Consider the following 21,601-nt stretch of genomic DNA (forward strand, 5'->3'; position numbering starts at 1 on the left):
TTCACCCCCAGAGGCACAGTATCTCGAGACAGATGGCTGTCAACAACAACAAAAACATTCTGCCTCTTCCCCTAATTTTTCCTTTCTTCCTGCCCTTTTGATTGACATATTGTTAAGATTGAAGACGCAATTGCCCTGCAAAAAAGCACAAAAGCACCTTCTGGGTCTACAAAGCAACCCCCATGGTAGGCAGGTTGGTAAAGAATGCAGTTATAGGGTTAGTTAGGTCTGAAACTAGCTTCAGCTGACTTTTCAGAGCGTCCCTGCCCTCAACTTTCCATGCCAGCTAGTCCCAAAGAATGCTAAAAATAAGCAAACGTGCAAACAGGGAAGAAAAGGATCTGTACCTTTGTCATATGTCAGTTTTGAGTGCAACATATAGCGGGACTGTAGTGGGGCTTAACCCCCCTGAAGTGTCTGCATATGTCAGTGTATAAAGTGGTCTGTGTCCCCTACTTTAACCTTGAGGTAGTGGTGTGTGTGTGTGGAACTCCTGGGGTGACATCGAGAACTTGGTTTTTTCCAGCAAGGGCCGCCTGACTGAGATTGGAAGATGGGGAAAACGCTGCCTCAGCAGTTACTTGATCCTCCTAGGGAGCCCTGTGCAATCAGACCCTGCCCCTGGCTGTCTCTGCAGCTACAGCAGGAACACAATTCTCCCAGGCTTCCTTCACTCTTGTTCCCCCAACCTAGAGGTAAATAGAAGATGGGACGTGTGGCTACAGAGATGTATATAATGGGAGGCATTATGTGAAGACTGCAAAAGAGATGGGGAACAGTTATTATTGCTAGGCATAGGACAAAATATTTGAGGGACGCAAGACCTGAGAATTATAGGCAGTTTGCTGGCTAGGAAATGTTGCAGGAAGGACCCTGTGTGACACTGGAATTAAGTTTTCCTAAAGGCTTCCTGATTGTTTTGACTCCTAGTTCTTTTTAAAATCCAGTCCCTGTGCATATATAACATTGGGTTGTAGCCAGCATTAATCCTTCTCATAGCAGAACCACTGGAATTAATGGCCATGTCTAACTTAAGGTCCATTGATTTAAACGAGTCTACTCTGAGTAGGATTAATGCTGGCTATAACTCCTCACTCTCAAAAACAGAGAGCAGAAGCGGATGGGTGAAATAATGGGTGAACTTTCTACAGGGTGAATAGCTGGAGATGTGGGGCAGTAGCATAGCCTTCCATGCAGCTCACACAGTGGCTGTCTGCAGTTTCTGTCTCCTGGCAAGGTTGTTAATCCTTTCGCTTAAAAGCAGCAAAGCTTGTGCCAGAATTCCCTTTGGCACTTTGGTGAAAAGGCTGATCCTGGCACTGTGTGGCAAGGAAAATCTTCCCATCTCCTGTTTCTCGTAAAAGGAGGCGGAACAGATGCAGTCCTTGAGAAGGAATGTGGGCGCTGCAGGAAGGGGTGTGGCTAGCTTAAGGCATGCTTCCTCAATGTGCTCAACAGTTAGCTCAGACTTTCCCTTGCCTATGGGTGTGCTGCCCCCCAGACATGTATTTAGAACCTTCCAAAGGCTGCAGACACACCATACATTGAGCTCCCCAAGAATCTTGGGAAGTGCATTTTGTTAAGGATGCTGGGAATTGTAGCTCTGTGTGGGGTGAATTGCATTTCCCAGGATTTTCTGTTGTGTGCATCCTTTGTGTAGTATGTACGAAGCCACAGTTCGATGCCACTGCCTGGTTTTTCTACTTCAGGGTGCGTTCACCACCCCACAGGAGTCACTCTCATGAAAACGTCATTACGAAGAACAAAAGTGTTGCTTGAGCTAGGAGGCTGGGGTGGAGAGGACAGGAATTATGCTGAAGAACCTTGGGCTGCATTCTCTTTCATGACTGTTATAAATATGGAATAGCTCTCCTGGTTCAGGGATGGAAATCCTGTGTCGTCTTGTACTACAGCTCCATTATCTCTGACCATTAGCTGTGCTAGCTAATGCTGATGGGGATTTGACTCCAGCATCATCTGAACGGTCACAGGTTTCACCTCCCTGCTCTATTTAGTCTGTGAGCTGGGAAACTGCTCTCATTTCTATGTCACTTGGAGCAGTTTGCACTGGCAGAAGTGCTTTGGCCACCAGTATTCAGTGATCATAAGACTGGAAGAAATCTCAAAGGTATTGAGTTGAGCCTCTGTCCTGCATTCAGGGTCCCCTCTCTGGGACTTAGGTGTACTTTGTTGCATAAATGGTGGCTTATGGATTGTGTTCATTGTGTCTCAAGGAAAATGACCTAATGAGCTTGGAAGGATAATCATATTAAGAAATGCTGGAAATGCTTAAAAAGATATGACTTAGCTTGAGTTAGAACTCACCAAAGCTCAGCCCCAGGTCAGGGTATTTAAAATATTTGTTCTGGGCATGTGATGTCATAATGCAGTGGATTAAATTCCTTTCCCTCCACTGAGAAGTAGCCATACCTTTCCACTGAATGAGACCTTTCAACAACTCAACCATGCCTTGGCTCGTTTGTCTCAGGAAAAGACAGATGTGCATGGAGAGCTGTTGTGCCTGCAAATTCATGGGTGCCTACATCTGTAGTCTGAGAAACCCCACTGCCTGTGTTGCTGGATATGGGGCAGTGCTGCTTCCTGCCTAAGTTTGTGCAATATTGGAGGTCAAAGGGGAAGATAGACAAGCCTTCTCCAGAAGATGGCCTTAAAAGAAGATTGTGAGCTCATGTCCTTGTACAATGACCAGGGCCCCTCTTCTCCATGGAGAGCAGCCTCTTCTCTCCATGCTATCCTGCCCTCTTGCATTTGTTCAGGATGCCAGATGCAAACGCACAGAGCCCCTTTGTCCCAGGGAGCAACAGTGCAGGCTTGGCCCTGTTTGCTGTGCCTTGATAGACATGCCTCAGACAGTTGCCTCTCTGAGAATGGTCTGCCAGCCGGCACCTGTTGCAGCTGTAGCCTCACCCTTGACCTGCCCTTCCTCATCCTGTCTCTTCTGTCACCCCTCCCCCCCCTTTCCTTCCCTCCCCATTTCCCTTGTGCCTCTTTCTAGCTCTGCACTGAGAAGGGGATTGTCTCATTGGTTCGCGCAACTGGATGGCAATTTCATATCTCAGCATTTGGGAGAAGAGGGGCAGGGGCAGTGATGCTAATCTGGAGCATAGTTTTTCTTTTGTCCTCCTCCTCCATCCTGGAGCTCTTGAAAGTAAGACTTCAGAAGTTCTTCTATACATATATTTCTAGCTGCAATTGAAACTAACAGGTCATACATTACACTCGTCAACACCTCAATTTCTTTAAAGCTGGTGTAATCATACACATTTTTAAGACAAGTGACACTTAAAACATCATGACACCGACAGACTGGAAACTTAGGCAAGCAAATGAAAGAATCCAATCTTTTTGTACTGACCTCTCTGAGGTCCTTAAGAAGTAGGATTTCTTAATTTAGAACTTTCAAAGATGCAGGAATGTGGAGTTGTGAGTGTGTATCTCTGTCCTCCTGTACTGATCCCACTGAGGTGGAGGGAGGGGCCTAGCAGTTCGTCATGAGCTCCTACTGTGGTTCAGGTAACAGCATTGCTAGGCTGCATGCACTTTTGTTCTTCTTTGTTCCTGCTGCCCTCCTTTGGGTCCTCTCTGCTATTAGTACATTTTATGTGCTTCTGCAAATGTCCAAGATTCCCCTAAGTATGCCAGGAGCTCCCTCAATTTGGCTGCTAAGGGATCAGCACACTGTGCCTGAGCTTGGCATTAGCATGAGTGTTATACTCTGAAGGCACTTTAATAAAAAATATCTGTGCATCTTCTTCACCTTAAAGAAACTACTGGTAGACACGATTTCTCACCTAAGCCTTTGTGGGGTCATACGAACAGCCCTGGATTGTGGCCAACTAAGTTCTACTCAGAGTAGACCCATTAAAATTAATGACTCCATGTTAGCCATATCTGGTCATTTCAGTGGGTGTGCTCTGAGTTGACTTAACTCCTCTGAGCAAATGTCTGTCTGTCTGTCTGTCTGTCTGTCTGTCTGTCTGTCTGTCTGTCTGTGAGTATAGAAGTTCTAGCTTACCCAAATGCAGAAAACACAAGCACAAAGGAAGAGAGAGATTGAGAAGTGGAATTGCGACGCTCCACTTCAGCCTTGTAATTAGGTGTTCATGGATGCCTATGGCAAGTAGAAACTGCCTTTAGGTGCCCATTATTATTGTATGGGAGTCCTCATCCCCCTCTCTCCCAGAAAGTGAGAGTGAACAAAGCCACAGCAGCCACTGCTCCTGGGGGAATATAGCTGGGAGCTGTGGCTGCTGCATTTGTGCATATGTTCTCTTGCTGTCAGAAGAGGGAGAATATCAACACTGGCTGCCCAGGAAAGCACTACTGCCTTTCAGATCTCTGTTGCTTTCCTGACAGAGAGACAGGGGGAGAACTCATGTTCAGTCAGAGGTTAAAGAGGAAGGGATGGGTGGGTGCAACTTAGCTAAAAACAAACAAATAAATGTGCATTTGTTACATGGCTAAAACGGAAATTCAATGGGGCAGCTGCACTGTAGGAAGTTATAGTTCCTCTCCCTGATTGGTGGGTTTCTCATTAATTTACTGCTATACAGACCTAAACAAAACTGCAGTAAGTAATCATAGCAGGAACTGATAACTTTTTAATCACTAGATATTTTGTTATTTTGGAATTCTTTCACCTCTGTAGTGTTATAGGAGATGCCCTGCTGGCCTTCCCCCAGTCCCAGTCATTACATTTCTGTTGTCATGGGATTGTTGTGCACAAATGCAGTGATCTTTGGATTTGCAAAGGTGACTAAATGTGAAGATGACTTTTTCATATGCTAGGATTGCCACATAGAAGCCACATCCTCTTTGTACTCCCTTGCCTGCGTTGTTTGACTTGCGTGGCGAGTTCCCGCCCCCCACCAAGATAAATAAACACACGAGACACCATAATTAAGATTAATTGGGCGAATTAGGCCACAACTTTATTGAATTCAGGAATGAGAGGCATTGGCTTAGGCATTGGTCCTATCGACTATCCGGCTCCAGCCCATTTGCTGGAGACACGGGGAAGGGTTAACACTAATCGGGGGAGTCTCCCGCCGAGGCACGTCGGCTAGGAGCTCCCCCGGGTCACCGCTCTGGGGCGTGCCTTTGGCCCTCACCTCCATAGGCTTCGGATAGGGCCACGCCCCCCGGAGTCCTTTAACGGACCACCCTTCGTTCATTGGGGGGAGGTGATGGCGTTCCTCCCCCCACACACATCCTCTTAACCCCATCTTACCAATGCCTACCGCCAATGCCGAAGAGTTGTGACGAGTTGCTACGAGGTAGGCGAAAAACCAAAAGGCTGTAAATGGCCAATTGGGAAAAATTCCTACTATGCCCCTTGCGGCGACAGACCGAAGTCCATAGCAAAGTCAGACCTACCTAAAACCCCAACTAAAGGGAGGGAGGGTGGGAAAACGTGGGGGCTAGCCGGAGAAGAGAGGGCGAGCCCCCTCCGCTCCGGCCCTAAATAGGGCAAGCCACGCCCCCCCCAGCCAGCCGATTGGCTGGCTGGGAGGCGTGGACGGTCGGGATTCCCCTGTTCTCGCGGGGGCTGAACCCAGCCCCCGCTCACGTGGGGAGGGCGTGATGCCCGCAACCCCACCTCCTGGGGCAGGCCCGGAAGTGGCTTTGTGGTCAAACAGACCACAATTCAAACAGAGAATTACATACTGTATTGCTGTTTTTCTCCACACCAACTCTTTGTTGTTCTTTGTGATTTCCTGTGGAAGATAGTGCAGCTTTTCTACCCCCTTGGTTTTGCCAAAATCTCCTCCTCTTCGCAATTATTTGATTAGAATTATTTAATTGGATTACTCTAGATATCCACCAATGCTGTGTTCAGTTTAGATTAGATTGGCATTGCAAGGGAAGAAATAAGTACTAATTATGAATACTTAGAGCATAGCTTGAGATAGGAGTTCTCTGTAGCTTGCTGTATGGCCTTGTGTATTGTCCCAGTTCTTGGTTCCTCCCTGTTTTTGAAAAGAGCAACCCGCTTATTCAGACAGCCACCATCTGTTATTAAACCTACAACGGTCCCAAGAAAGACAGAAGTACCTTAAATATTGATGAGGGAGAAATGAGACCTTTTGAGCCTATTGCCTCAGGCACTTGGGCATTTACAGATTTTCTGTCACCCTGGTTGGAGTGATGGGGGAAGAGGAGAGATTAAACATTGTGAACCTCTTGGAAGGGGATTATCTGAACACCAAGTTCTGTTGGAGTTTTTATTTGTCTCTCTCAAGGTTGTTTACACAAGTTATCTAGGCTCTATTAGAAGAAATGAGAGCCTTTTAGAGCCAGTCTCAGTTCTAACCAGGAGAGTTTCTCTGTAAATGAGATAAGGTTGGGGCCAATGAGATTAGGATTAGGCCTGGCAGGGAATCTCTTTAGAGATAAGAGAGTGGGGACGCCATAAATAAGGCAGGTAAATTCCAGAGGGATCTGTAGGGGATATCTTAAGGGTTATTATATTTAGGGACTTCTTTCTCAGAGATGTTGGCCAAATATTAGTCTTAGTAGAGGATTCATGTTTATTTCATGATTGGAATGTAGTGGTTTACTATTTCATTATACTTTATCAACAAACAGATCTGAACAGTTTATGAGGAATTGACAATATGCTGATTGTTGCTTTGAAAGATTAGGATGTTCATCATCAAGGTCTATGAGGAATAACTTGAGAGTTGTTTTTGTCAAGGTACCTCCTGCTCTGTGACAGAATCTTTTGTATTATTTCCAGTCTAATAGTGTATTAACTTCAATGACATATCTCCCATGAAAACTCACAACTGAAGCAGAAATTGCCAGTCAGCATAGATGACTTTTACACAAGACATCTTATTTTATTTATGTATATAGTCAGTTACTTTCTGTAAACATGAGCTTTCTTTGGTTGGTCACCACAGAGCATGAGCTGCTTTTGAAAGATTTGGCCTTAGGGGGAAAAGAATAACTGTCCTTGGAATTTCCCCGTATCCTAATCTAAACCTAAGGCTTGGTGTGTATTTAACCATAGTTAAGAGATCCCTTACTTTTGCACATTCCTTTTCCTCCTCTTTTCTCCTTGAGTTTATCTTTGTGCCCCTTCTCCTACATAAGACTCCCAATGGAGGGTATATTTTTAGCAACTTGGAAAGTTTGGGAATATCTGCCTGGTGTTACTTGCCACCCTTTCCCTAGTCATCATTGGATCATTGTTTTGCATCAGTCTCATCCAACCAATAAATCTGCATGGCTTTCTTTTTGTGTGGTCATTACTGTTTCCTCTGTTGGTCAGCTGGATTGCTTGAAAACGGCCACCTGATTAGTCTGCCTAGGGTATAAACCCTAGACAATGGTATGCTTGTTTTTGTGTGAGAAACTCTATACACACACCCTCCAACAAGAAGACATGAGATGTAGGGGATTTTGCCAGTATAAGTCTTTTAGTTATTTCTTTCAGTTCATGAGGATTACTTCCTTACTTTAGAGACTGGGTGCTTTATATAGTTCCCCACCCCCACCCCCCGAGAAGACAAAGAATGGACTTGTTGAAGCAGAGGGCTCAGAGTCATGAGATCAGGTTCTATTCTTGGTTGCGCCACAGACATTGTAATCTAGGCCGTGTTCCTTCCCCTTTAATGCTTTGGTACGTCCAAGGGAATAGGTGGTTTCCTGCCTTATCGTTGAAGTCATTGACATTTGTGGTGCTCTTCAAGGCCCTGTTCACCCTCCTTAAGCTTTTCTTACCTTATAACTGGACTTGGACAGGTGGAGGAACACTTTCAAGTGAAAGCCTGCCTCTCTAACATGGGGCACTAAGGATAGAAGCATAGTGGGAATAGTGAGATGAAGTAGGACACGTAGAACGAAAACATTTCGGCAACAACTTGAACAGCTATGAAGTTTGGGTAGAATCTACATCATGGCTGAAGCACAGACAGCCCCTCCCATCTGTTTACATTCTTAGGATGCATTCTAAACTTACCCCTTCCTGTTCGTGGAGCTTTGATGGGCAGCAGGGCTCGGCTCACATCTGCAGCCCTGGTACTCTTAGCTGCAGCTCAAAGTGGTGGGTGGAGCAGGACAATCGGGCCCAATGCTGTCAGGTGATGACGGTGAGACTGGCTTGGGATCCAGTGGATCCCAGATTAACTCGTTCCAGCTACCTCCCTGCTCTAGGAATGTCCTATTTTGGAACATTTGAAGGACCTCACCAGCAGGCCTCTCTGCCCTGCACACATGTTTGTTGGTTGGTGGAAAGCTACCTGAGCTAGGAGAGCTGGGTGGAGGGGCACTTCCACCATTCAACACACACATGCATCCCAGTGTAGTGAGGATGGGGGCGCAGATTGTTCTGTTAGTGTGTTAAGAGAATTTGTGTTTCTTATTTTATGCAATAGGATAAAATAAGAAAGAAAAAATCCTGCCAGTTTCATGTGTTCGGGTTTTCCCTCTGTGCTGTTGGACCATGAGAATAATACCTTCAGTTGTGGTTTTAAAATCTTGTTTCTGAACCAGTAACTGGAATTTATTTTGATTCTGTTTCTGTTCTAACAGAAACTTCCAGTCAAGGATTCATTTTCTTTTCTTTAGGGGGTGGGAGGGAGGGGTTTGGTTTCTAGCTCAAATGCAATATGTTTTTGTGTTGTTTGACTGTCTTTCTGTTTTTTCCCTTCTATTAATGGCCACCTTTCCCCTTCCTTGCTGAATTTCAAATATCTTTCTCTTGGCTCTGTACCGTTCTGTTGTTTTGTTGGTAATGAATAAATACAGCTAAATTAAAGTGTTTAAAATGGATTCCAAGGCTGAATCAGTTCTGATTTTGGCAGGATACATGCATCTTTTCTTCCTGGTGTCAGGAAGAGACATTGACCCTGGAATTTGGGGGAATGTTTTCTTGTCTGCTTTTGTCTGTCCAGTCTCCAATATAATTCCCCTAACCCAGTTTGTTTCTCAAACCAGATGGCTCCTGGTGCTAAGGCATTAGGGAGGTCTCCAGAATCTGCACCCCTCCACTAGAGTTCACGCACTCTTCAGCTTGTTTATTCTCTCCCATGGAAGCTGCAGCTGATCTGGCCTCATTTCTGTTTTTGTTGGCTCATCTTCTTTAATAGGAATAACAACAATAAAATAAACAACCTCTCCGTGTTAAGTAGGTTATCCTGCCCTGGCTATGCTCTGTTCATCACTTCTGCTGGTGAGCTAGAGTTTAAGAATTAATAGCCTTGTCTCCCCATGTCTATGATAACCTGAGGCCTAGTTTTAACCAGTGTCTACAGAGTGCCATGCTTTACATTGCTACTCTGGGTGACATTCAACTGTTTTACTCAGAGTAGGCCCATTTCTTTATGTATTTATATCCTACTATTTTCTTACGGTGGCATGCAAGGTTCTCTCCCTCCTCATTTAATCCCCACAGTGATCTTGTGAGGTAAATTAGGCTAAAAAGCAGTGATTGGTTCTCCCAGGTTCTAGTTTGATCCTCTAAATTAATGAACATGACTAAGTTAGGTCCATTAATTTCATTGGGTCTACTCTAAAACATATCACCAGTTTTTCACAAGGTGGTGTTTTTTAAAAAGAGAACTAATTTTGCCTGAGCAACTGTCTTCAGAAATGCTGTCTATGCCAAGTTCCATGGTATACAGTTAAGCCATGGAATAATAAAATGTTGGTCAGATTTGGGGGGAAGATGGTGTACAATCAACTGCAGTCCAGTGCACTTTAAAGAGGAGAAAACCAAAATCACATCAAAATGAATGGGAGTAATTTGTTACCTCAAGATAACCTTGGTATTCTCAAGGAAATCCTAGGGAGGCGATTTGTCATGTGTAGACGAGGCCTCAATGATCATTTAAACACATCCCAGGAGCAATGAAACAGTGGACTTTGAAAGTGAGAGAAGCTGGGATAGATCTCTTCAACAACCAGCGTATTGTACAGCCCAGTATGTTACAGTTCCCTGAAAGGAACAATTTCTCCAAAGCGTCTGGCCGGTCTGGAGAATTGCAAGGTTTCGAGTGCAAGATGTTACCTTAGTGTTCTTTCTCAGTTTCAGACGCATTCAAATGCAGAGTTTAGGAAGAATTCCTATCAATTAAACTTGAGAATGCATCTCCTGTACTGTCTACCTGGTTGACACCTGGCAGAAACTGGGGCCAGAAGCTCTGGGACAATTCTGGGAAGAAGTGGCAGCAACTGTGGCTTGCGACTTGCTGCTTGTGTTATCCAGCCTGCCCTGGCAATGGTGCTCAGGCTTTCGTACCTCAGTGCTTAGAGGCAAGGCATCTTAAAGAGCTTCTGGCTGCAAATTTCTCTGCTTTGACTAAGCGTGTGAGATCATGTTGGTCTTGTAAGGTCGTTGCTTCACATGTGACTGTGCTTTGCTGCGCCTTGTGAGGCACAGCATGGCTGTTAAACCATTTTCATATAAAGGTGCCGGGTTTGTCAACAACATTATAAGGCACAGTCCACCAGCAGGAAAAAGGCCATTTCTCTCTTGCGTCACTTTTCCTTCTCAACTGTCAGATAGTGCTGCCCCGGACACAGTTTGCACCAGTTCTGTCTGTTATTCCTTCTTAGGTCATGCTGTTCTAAACCCTTCAGCCTCTCTTTTAATTCACAGCTTTCCAAAGGCTTTTCGACCTTGGCTTCCTGTCACTCCCACCCTTGCAGCCTGCCCTTCCCAACCCCTGTGATGTCTCTCAATCAGTCACAGTGAGCTCGTGACACTCCAAGCTCTTTGCTCTTGTCTGTAATCCCATTTACTGCCTGTAGCCCTGTTGACAGGATTGACTGGTGTGTCTGTGATGTAGCTGTGCGTGCGTATGTCTTCGTACTTCTTTTTAAAGTGTAGATAGTTTTAAAAGAAAGAAACTAGGTTCTGCAATCAATAAATGGACGTTCTGCACTCAGAGTGAACAAAGCCATAGAAATATATTTGTGCAGTATTATTTGTGAAATTGTGAATGTGCTGCGAGGAATTTGGATAAAAATAGTGGGGAAGAGTGAAAGCAGCAGATTGCACAATGGCAGAGGTAATATTACATAGTTTTCCCTGGGTTGCCAACCTTTTTGAGGCCTGTGGGCACATTTGGATTTTTGAGCGGGTACTGTTGGTACCACCCCCTCTGGTCAGTGTTCTCCCCCATCCTCCAGATCGGCCCCCCTCCAAGATACAGAAACCGAGAAAGTGCATGGCATGAACACATTCCCTCCCCCCCTTAAATTGAATATATCTGAATCTTGAAAAGCACACAATACCTAAGGGGAAGTGGGATAGAATACCAGTCCTCTCAACTTCCTCTTTCAATTCTCTGTACTTTTCAAGGGAGGAAAAGGAAACCACCCCCAGCACCTCATGACCAAGAGGCCAGTCTGTGTGTGTGTGTGTGTGGAGTGGAGGAGCTCAGAGGCTTTGTGGGTACAAGGCTTTGTGGGTACAAGGGGAAGTCCTCAAAGCCACCACCACATCCACAGGCACCACATGGGCAGCCCTAAAGTGTTTTGTGGGATTAAGTTGCACTCCCTGCCATATTTTTAATTCAAACTTTACATCATACAATACAATAAAAAACAAACTTATCTAAATAAAAATAAAACGGGAAAAGGAAAAGAGAAAGGGAGGGGGGAAATACAAAGCCCTCTTTCAAAGGTAGATCTTCAACCTTGTTTCACACAGAAGTGGGTTGACCCTCCCAGCTCTCACCTGGGAGCTTCTCTTTCTTCTCCCACCCTCCCACCCTGGGAGATCTCCCCTTCCCTGCCTCTCACAGTCTTTCACCATCCATCCATCACCTTCATGAAGATGCACTCCCTTTCCATTATAAACCCTGCTTCTAATTTCTGACGGAATGACAAGAAACTGCCATAATGTGTTCAGATTTTTATTTTTTTTAATTCACAATCGTAAGGGCTGGGTGCTCCCCCTCTTCTTCTAAAGGGAGGCAGAAATAATCAGGCTTGTGAAGCAATCCTGCTAGGATCTATGTAAGAAAAACAAATTCTATTAATTGTACTATGATTGCAGCCACACACAGATTCCTAGACTTAAAATGTACTAAAAACAACTTAATATTCTCAGAATGCACTAGAAGTGCATTTTCCTTGAAATTTTGAGAGACAAACCAGTACAGCGGCAGAGTTGGATCTCAGCCATGGCTTCCCGTTGCAAATGTTAGCCGAGTTGCTCCTCTTGCAACATTTTCCTAAGTAATGCCTTTGGATAACTACTTAATAAACATTGGGCCTCCTTTCCTTGGCCTCAGTGTGGAGAGGGGAGCTCACTCTCGCTTTTAGCAGACTGTGTGTGAACTTGATGCCTTTTACCCACCTGCCTGTGCTGTTCCTGCCCTCTCACTTGGGAGTTGCGTTTTGGGTAATAGGATTCTTTCCTCTTTCTGCATCCTAGGGAACTGCTTTAGGAGCAAAAGCAGCAAAAGCAACCTTATAAAGACTAATAAATTTGTTGCGGTGTAAGCATTTGTGAACTATGGTCCTGCTTCCTCAGATGCATTTAGAACCAGTTAACAGCTGGCCCCATCCCTGCTTCCGTGCTGAGACTTTGGCTTCAGGGTGCTGGGCTGACCTGCCCTGCTCTCAGTCTGGAATGTCATATGCTTGTCATGTGGAGAGAGCCTCCCACTAGAGCCCCAGGGCTTAGTCGCTGTAGCCAGCAAAGGAGAGCTGGACCCACCAAACAAGGAGATTGCTAAGCCAGCTGTCCTGTGCTGCACAAGGGCCTTTTGTTCTCATTCCTGGGCTTCTTTCTGTCTCTTTTTTATCGGGTTTCTCTCCTCCCCTCGCTCTCCCATTCTTTCTGCAGTCCCTCTAGGCACCCCTGTTTTCTTATTTCTGAACGCAGGTAGCTCCCTCCGAGGGTGTCCTGTATCTTCAGGCCCCATGCGTTTGCCTGTTCGGCTCTGTATCTCTTACTCATTTCCTCCATTCAATAGCAATAACGTTAATGGCATGACAAGGTAGCCAAGTGTTGCCAAAGCGAATCCATCAAATACTTCTCAGCTACTCCCCAAACCCCCTGGGAGCCCTTTAAGTGCAAGCCCTTTTAATAAAGGTAGAGGCTGGTAGCTCTGTTGTGTTAAGTTGGGGAGTGGGAGACAGGAGAGAGAGAGAGAGAGAGAGAGAGAGAAGCTTGGTCTGGCTGCAGTGAGAGCAGTATGTGGGGGAAGGCAAATATCCTTTCCTGCATCCACTGGCTGGGAGCTTGTGTGCTCTTTTGTCAGCATCTGGCTTTGTGGAGCCGGCCAGTTCCAAACAGGATGTTCCATTGTTGCAGGAAACAATTACAAATCTATCATTAACCATTGGCCTCAGAGAGAAAGGACAGGTTTAGGGCTGGTGGGAGTGGGGTGGGGGGAGAGGGTTTGACAATAGCCAAGTGCCCTTCCGCAAGTGAGCTCAATGAGACCCTTTTACAAACTGGATTGGAGGCTCTTCCTCTCCTGTGAAGTCTGCCCAGAGTCTCCAGGCTGGCCGACTGGCCGGAGGCGGCTGTGTGTGCCAACTCAGGACAGAGGTTTCTATTCCTAATGTCTTACTGTGATGTTCTTCTGACCCTCCAGCTTAGGGTTGCGTTTTGTGTTAGGTTGAACTAACAGGGCACTTCTTTCTAAAGTAGTCTTAACCAGTGCTTTTCTTTTAGGGGAAAAAGGTGCCAGTAATGCGTACCCTTGAGTACTCCCAGAACCCCCCCCTTGTTTAAAACATAATATTATTGAGAACGATCATATTATATTTTAATGTTGTTTCTACCTGGAATGAAGACACAGATATGCTGAGGTGTCAGAAATAGCCTGGCTGTGCTTGCATATTTGTCATGTTTGATCATTCTTGATCTTTGTGCCCACACCAAAAGAGAATTTAGACATAGAACTGATGTGTGAGAGCATATCTATGTTGTAGAAAAGTTACATGGAAAGTGGTCATCTTCGATTACAAGCAACGACTGATCTGGCACGTCCGAATGACGTGCGACTGAGCATGTGTGCATGGTACCGAACCCAGAATTAGCCCCAGAATGTCATAAAGCCTTCATGGAAAGAGGTTGAACAGGGTGGGCTTATGCATGTTCCGCTGACATGTGCAGGGGCCTTCCCCCCCCCCAGGAACTCAAAGCATTATCCATGGGATTCTTGTGCGCTATTCCATCCAATAATTGATCAGGTCCTGCTTAAGAGAACACAGGTGTCATCAAACCATGTGCAGCTCCTCACCCCACCCCAGACCTCTGGAATTGCTGTTTGCACTTGTGACTTGGACTGGTGTGCGTGTTCATTGACCAAGTACCAGAGCTACTGCATAACTATAGTCTTTTCCTTTCCTTGGGTCACCTGTGATACATGGGCAATAACTTTTTGTTGAATCTGTCCTATATTTGGAACAGTGTAGAAAGATAAAAGAAATGAGGAAAACAGCCCCCTGCTTCTGTCTTCCAGCCAGCTTTATGCACAGTACAAGAGGCAATAGCAAACCCTGACATACTCACTCCCCTGCCCCTTGAAAGTGCTGAGCTTGCACATCTCCATGGCTTCTGTTCCTCAGTGACTGGATAAGGAGCCATGCATAACCTCTGTTCGTCATCCAACACTTGCTGCTGGATTAGACGGATGGAAGCAAAAGGCAACTCAGGGTAGCAGGCTTTGCACAGACACCTAAGCACTGGTGTCAATTAGGAAATCTTGCATTTATCAGGGTCTCCCAGTAATGTAGTCAAGGCAGCTCAAACATTCAAAGCCTGTGGGTGCTTCTCCCTCCCATTAATATGACTGGAAAGAGTGGAGGGGACTAAATAATGCTAAAAGCCAAAGAAATAATGAGCTGATAATAGACAACAAGCTTGACATGAACGAATGATGTGACTCCTCAGAGACTGATGTTGTTTTCTGAAAAGAAAACAGGGATGAGTTTGTCTCTTACTTTTTTATTTTCATAGTGAGGCTTGGGATAAAGTGTGCAAGCCTGCACAGCCTGATTTTTTCTGGTCACAGGCAGGTCTATAAGTCACAGGCAAGCTTGGTTTATTAGGAATTGTTCTCCTGCTGCATTGTGTCTTAGAGCCAGCGTGGTGTAGTGGTTAAGAGTGGTAGACTCGTAATCTGGTGAACCGGGTTCGCTTCCCCGCTCTTCCACATGCGGCTGCTGGGTGACCTTGGGCCAGTCACACTTCTCTGAAGTCTCTCAGCCTCACTCACCTCACAGAGTGTTTGTTATGGGGGAGGAAGGGAAAGGAGAATGTTAGCCGCTTTGAGACTCCTTCGGGTAGTGATAAAGCGGGATATCAAATCCAAACTCTTCTTCTTCTTCTTCTTAGTGCCCCATAAGATGTGGGCATATCCAAACCTCCAAGTCCTTAGTCTGCCAGATAGGGCCAAACGCAGTTGCCCTGATAGCAATGTTACCAGTCTCAGCAAAACATGACACTTCTAAACACGGGATGCACAGAAAGTTTCATGCTTGCCTCCACTTCCTCAGCAGGCAATGATGGTTATAGGTTGTGGTTTCACTCTGCCCCAGGGTGTTTTTGGACATACTTTCACAGCACAGGAGCAGGAGATGTGGAAGGAGAATGAAGATAAAAGGTACTATGTACAGCCCATGTGTGCTTCTAAGGGACCAACCTCTGTTCCATAGTTAAAAAGCTGTCAAATGGTTTCTCTCCATCCTCCAGTTCCCCTGACCCGCATTCCTCGCCTTTGACCCAAGCTTCTTTGCATAAAAAGAGAGGAGAGGTAGATCCTCTGCAAGTGACCTGGCTCCGGGGACCCCTGCAGGGAAAGGGGTTGGGGTGGCAGTGATGAAAAGCTTTACCATTGAGATGGAAATGAGATGGGAGGCTAAAATTCTTGAGAGGGTCCTCCTGTCGGGGATCATTGTGTCCATTTAGAAGCTGGAGCGCTAATTAATTTGAGCCTTTCTGTTGGCAGAATTACTTCCACATTGTCCCCCACTGGAGGGGGAGAGTGGAGAGGAGGAGTGTGAGACAGCACCACAAGGTGAATAATGGAGGTGTCTTTTCTAGAGACAGAGGGGGGTCTATAGATTGTGCTGGTGTGGAAGGAGGCTGTTCCGGTATCCAAGGCAAGCCTTTGTCCCTGGCTAACACAGATTAATGGTGCTAGTGGAATATTGCCTGCTCTCTGTCTCATTCTGATCTCCCTTCCTGTGCAGGCGACTTTACATTTTAATGATGTATATGTGTCTGGTTAACTCTTTCTCCTATCCCAAGTCAATAGACCTATGGAGGATTGTTCCTTGGGTGAAGGACAGCAGTTGCTTTTTTAAAATTTTCGACAGCAAAGTATTGCAAAGAATCAAAGAAGGACATAACAGCCTGGTTCATTGTCAGTTATGGAGAAAAGCAAAGGTGCTGCAGTCCTGGCTACAGAAGCTGCAAAGATCATTTCTCCTCAAAGGGAGTGTTGATTCTTAAAAAAGCTAGCAGGAGTTTTGAAGCTGTGCATATTAAGACAGTGGTAATAATACCAATAATACTACTACTAATAAATTTTATTTATACCCCGCCCTCCCCAGCCAAAAGCAGGCTCAGAGCGGCTAACATCAAATATATAACATATTGCCATAAAATCAAGCAATCAATTAAAATACATCCTAAAATCAAATCAGAATCAAAGTGAAATCTAATCAGGTGGCAACTCGCAAATTAGGGATGGGGATCTTAAATGCTCACCAGGCCTAACTGTTTATACTGATCTTATATGAGCCTGTGGGAAAAGTTGGGGGGCTACTTTCATGCAAGTTCTTATAAGGAGAGAGGGGGAGTCAGACTGGACCCCGGCCAAAGGCCTGGCAGAACAGCTCCGTCTTGCAGGCCCTGCGGAAAGATGTCAGAACCCGCAGGGCCCTGGTCTCTTGTGACAGAGCATTCCACCAGGCCAGGGCCACAGCTGAAAAGGCCTTGCCCCTGGTCAAGGCCAGTCTAATCTCCTTGAGGCCCGGGACCTCCAAGATATTTGCGGACCGTAAGGTCCTCTGTGGGGCATACCAGGAGAGGCGGTCCCGTAGGTATGAGGGTCCTAGACCATAGGAAGCATTGCAGAACAAGAGGTAAGGGAAAGCTCTTTGACTTTGGGGTCTGGGTTGCTCTTTGACTTTGTAACTGTTTCCTTGCTTTGTTGCCTATATTTGGGTGAAAATCTTTGGCTTTAATGGGGTCAACTCTTTGGTGATTCTCTCTGGACACTGCACTGAGGATAAGAGTTCTTGCTACTTGCAATTCACATCTTGGCCGAGTGGGTTCCCTGTCAGAGCAGAACCTCTTCGTCTTGCCTCGTCTGATGCAGCATGGCTGAGATTGGCTTGGATGTTAGTGTGTTAGCAAGGACGGCTTCCACAGCTCCCATCACTTCTTCTTATACGTGTTCTTACACAAGTGCGATGACAGGGTAAGTCACCTTTTACTGTTCCTTCGTGGCTTGACCTCTGTGGTTCCTATGGTAACGACCAGCACATGTGACTAAAGCTGTGGAGACTTCCAGATTGGGAGGAAAATCTCCCATAAATCACAAGTGAAGTGGAGGTGCAGGCAGCAGTGAAACAGGGGGAGGAATGGGGAGGCTTTGGGAATGAAGGGCTGCTTCTGTCGATGCAAACTGCGCTGGCTGGTTCTGCCATAATTCTTGGAGCCTTTTGATAGTCGCAGAAGATTCAGTTACGCTGCATGCCCCCAGTAGGGGCACTGCACTTTTAACTCCACCTGCTTGGCCAAGACATGCAAAAGCTACAGACAGGCTGCTGCTGAGTAAATGCAGGTGACCTCATGATTGAATCAAGTCTGCTGAGAAGGATGGAGGTGCGATTCAGGCAGGCCTTGGTGATCTAAAGCGAATAGAATGAAATTTGAGATGGAATTCATTCAAGGGTGAGGGTATGTGTGAGTGGCAGGGGCCTGTTACGGGTTTCTTGCTGCTAATGTGAAAACAAACAAATCTGTGGCAACACTTTGTAAGGGGTCCATTCTGAGTCACCCCATATTTATTTCCCAATGGATTATTTGAACATGTGCCTCAATGGCAGGAGCTAATCCCAAACCCACCAAGGGCAAGAGGAAGCTTGTATGGGATGCTGAGATTAAAGCGACGTCTCGCAGTCTTGATTGTGTCTGAATTAGATGTAAGCAGTACAGTGTGAGGTAAACAAACTGGCAGATCAGGATCACCGCAGTAATCTGTGGGTGTGTTACATTATTGCAAACAATCAAAGGCTGTGTTCATCAAAGGGCAGCCCAGATAGGGGGTGGCATACGGTGAGGATTTAGGCATGCAGCTGGGTTTAGTGGCTAAAGAATCTAGTCAACCAGTATGGGGAGACCTGTGTGCTAATCCCATCTTAGGCCACAATGGTAAAAACATTGGGGGTTTAATGTGGTGTTTCAAAATTGATGAGTTTTATAGCTTTTCAGCCTTATCCTCCACTAGAACTCATCAGAGAAGTCTTGCGTGGCTGACATCATTAGCATAATCTACTCAAGGGGAATCAAAGAATATTTGAGGGATGAAGAAAGAGCTGTGGGTCAGGAATCAGGAACACACTTGCAGTTGGCTGTGAAGGCTTCAGAGAGCAGCTTCAGATTGTGGTGTGATGTCAATCGACTGATCTTAATGTGAGGACCCGGAATTGGATGGGGTAATGGAAATGGATGCCACTGGTCAGTCCGTGTAGTTAGTAGGTCTGGTTACAAATATTTTCAGAATATCAGAAGTGGGAATATGAGTGTTGAACATTCGAGCAACAGAGGTCAAGGTTCTAAGATCAACTCCAGGCATTAACTTCTACTTTTCCCACCAGCCAACATTTTATTTGCCTCATTGTGGTTTGTATAATGTTGGAAACCGGTTTATCTTGATGCAGATCAGTTTCCTTTGCTTTTCATTGTGCCCTCCACACCAAGTTATGGAGCAAAAGGAGGAGCTGCATTGTAGCCCCAAAGGTTTTGCATTGTGCACTTTAAAAAGTAGCAGTGAGGACGGCAAACCTTCCTACCAGTTTGTTCTTTCCATTCTTTGTTCCAGGAAGCTGAGGAGGACAAATCTGAGGATACATAGCATGATAATAATCGGACAACAAAGATTTCTGAAACAGCAGGGCATAGTGGAAGAGTTATCAATGGGTGCAATACAACCCAAGATTGCCTAAAGGGCTGGATTTGACAGCTGATGCCTAAAATGTCTTCATAGCGTAGAATATATTTTAGCAGAGACATTGTGATTGCAGAACCCATTTGCTAATGCTAAACATCCTTGTGGCAACTACAGCAATTGCCTACATGAAAAGCAATAACAGGAAAGCTATTGAATTTATTTTCAGCATCCTTTTAATGTAATTTAGCAGCTGGAAGTAGGAAAGGGAACCAGCACCATGTGACAAGGTATTTCATTTCAGATCAGGAGTTGAGGAATGAGAGTGGATGGTTAGCAATATTCGGCTTGAGATTTCCACCCTGCCAGTTTAATTGATCAATAATACAAGTAGTTGAGCATAAACAGACTGAAAACCTCTGATACAGGCAACTCCAGATTTATAAGTACTCTCACTTTTTATATATATAGAAAAAACCTTTACTGTAACACCATAATAACATTCTGGTCCTGTGAGCTAGTACCTGTTGGATTAAGCACAAGGACTATGGCACCAGCCTAATTTAACAATTTGTGACATTGTATTGCTCATCAGCAGTGTGTATTGCTGTGCCAGAAACATCTATCTCTCTCTATCACCACCCCGCCAAAAAGGAAAAAAAATTTCCACAGAGGAAAGAAGATACAGCTACAGATGACTCAGCCCTACTTCTTTTCTTGCCTCCATCCTCCTCTGGCCTCTATAATTGACAAACTCATTGGAAGAACAAATGTTGTTTTAATTTAATTTTCAGACAAACAATAGTCCAGGGACAATGTTAAATTCATGAAACTGGCATAATGTGATGAAATTTAATGAGGCAAATTGTGCTCTGCCATGGGCTTTTGCAGTGTGCTTGCCCCTAGCTGTGTGAGATCTTGCTTTCGCTGGAAGCAAGAGGTCACACTGCCTCACTAGTATTTGCCTCCCATTTCCCTGCAAGTGTGGCATCTTCCTTTCCCCATTGTGAATGCAATTCTGAGAACTTGTGTGCATACATTGGCAAACACATTTCATTGGATTAATGTAATGTTTACAAGTGTGGGTGATCTGTAGCTTCATATTCACTGCAACATACACTTTTTTTAATAGAACGTGGACTGGTATTTGATTAGAATAAGCTGAACACCGCCAAAGAAGAAGGCAACTACTGTGTATGAGGTTTTCACAGATGATGGGATGCAACACATAGAGGCTCAAGAATGGAAACAAAAATGTCATCCTATGTTTTTATAGCTCCAGATGTCTTCAGGTGGCTTTGCTGATGTGTCTTAGGGCTGGTGTAATATATGTATTCATACTGATCAACATTATCTAAAAACAGGCAATTGCTTGTTGAGTCATATAAGATCATTTCCCATTGATGTCACTGTATGTTACTTAAACCCCTCCCCCCCCAAAGCGAACCTTTACATGGCGGGGCAGGAGTTAAAATAAAGTATACACTACCCAGTGGCGGAGCATATGCCCACGCTGCCTAGGGCGGGCACGCTTCCAAGGGGTGTGTGGCGTGGAGGGTGCCCTCCCAGGCACGGGTAGCCACTCAGGTGCATGGAGTGGCACACGCACCCTGCAGCCGGGGGCGGAGCGAGCCGCCCATGGCGGACATTTGGCACGCCACCTGCCCGTGACTCCCAAGCCTCCCCCAGCTGTCAAAACAAAGGGGGAAGGGGGGGGAATGCACCCAGCAAAGTTGCATAGCTTCCCCCAGTGGCTCGGGACAGGCTTGGGAGTCGCAGATGGGCGACGCCCCAAATGTCACCCCCCCCAGCGAAGACACCCAGAGCGATCCACCCCCACTGCACACCCCCTTCCTCTGCCCCTGACACTACCTCAACTTTCTACCTTTTCATCCCGTCTTCTGAGGCACTGGAGGACAAGTAGTTTTGCTTTCTCTTGCAAAGGAAACTGTATTACCAGCACAGTTTAGAGGAATGACGTGTTGGTCAGGTGGGTGCTTTTCTTCCTGGCTGCAGGATGTTGAGCTGCTCCTAACCTGTTGATTTCTGTGAACAGGGCTGAATGGAAGTTGGCATAGCCTACCTCTTTCAGATTCCCATTGTATATAGGTCCCGGAAGGCTCAAGCTTTTTTTTTTAGCATTTACCATCCAGTCACTTTCTTAATAGAAATGAATCCAACCAGGTGTTCCTGAAGTTGCTAGGTTTGTCTGAATCAGCAGCTTCATTTTAAAAATGGAGCTAATAATATAAAATATTCTTGGCCACAGAGGTCAGTTTAGGACAGGCTCTGAACAGAGTATTGAAAAGTCTTGTTTTCCCTTTCACCTTTCATTCTCTTCCTCCATCCCTTAACTTTGTTCTAATTAAAACCATGCTGAATGTGCCTTTTTCTTCTACCTATTCTGCCGACTTGAAGTCTCTTTGTTGGGGAAGAGCTCCAGGCATTATCTATTCCAACATGTGCAGCAGCAGGGACAGGCCTAG

At 45.5% G+C, this 21,601-nt stretch overlaps 1 protein-coding gene across 4 annotated transcripts in view; it reads left to right on the forward strand.

The window, feature by feature from the left end:
• The window catches only part of PLXNA1 (plexin A1), a 293,792-nt gene that overhangs the window by 70,052 nt on the left and 202,139 nt on the right, over window positions 1-21,601 (forward strand). The window lies entirely within an intron of this gene.

The sequence above is a fragment of the Podarcis muralis genome, chromosome 2, assembly GCF_964188315.1.
Source record: "Podarcis muralis chromosome 2, rPodMur119.hap1.1, whole genome shotgun sequence".
Lineage (NCBI taxonomy): Eukaryota > Metazoa > Chordata > Lepidosauria > Squamata > Lacertidae > Podarcis > Podarcis muralis.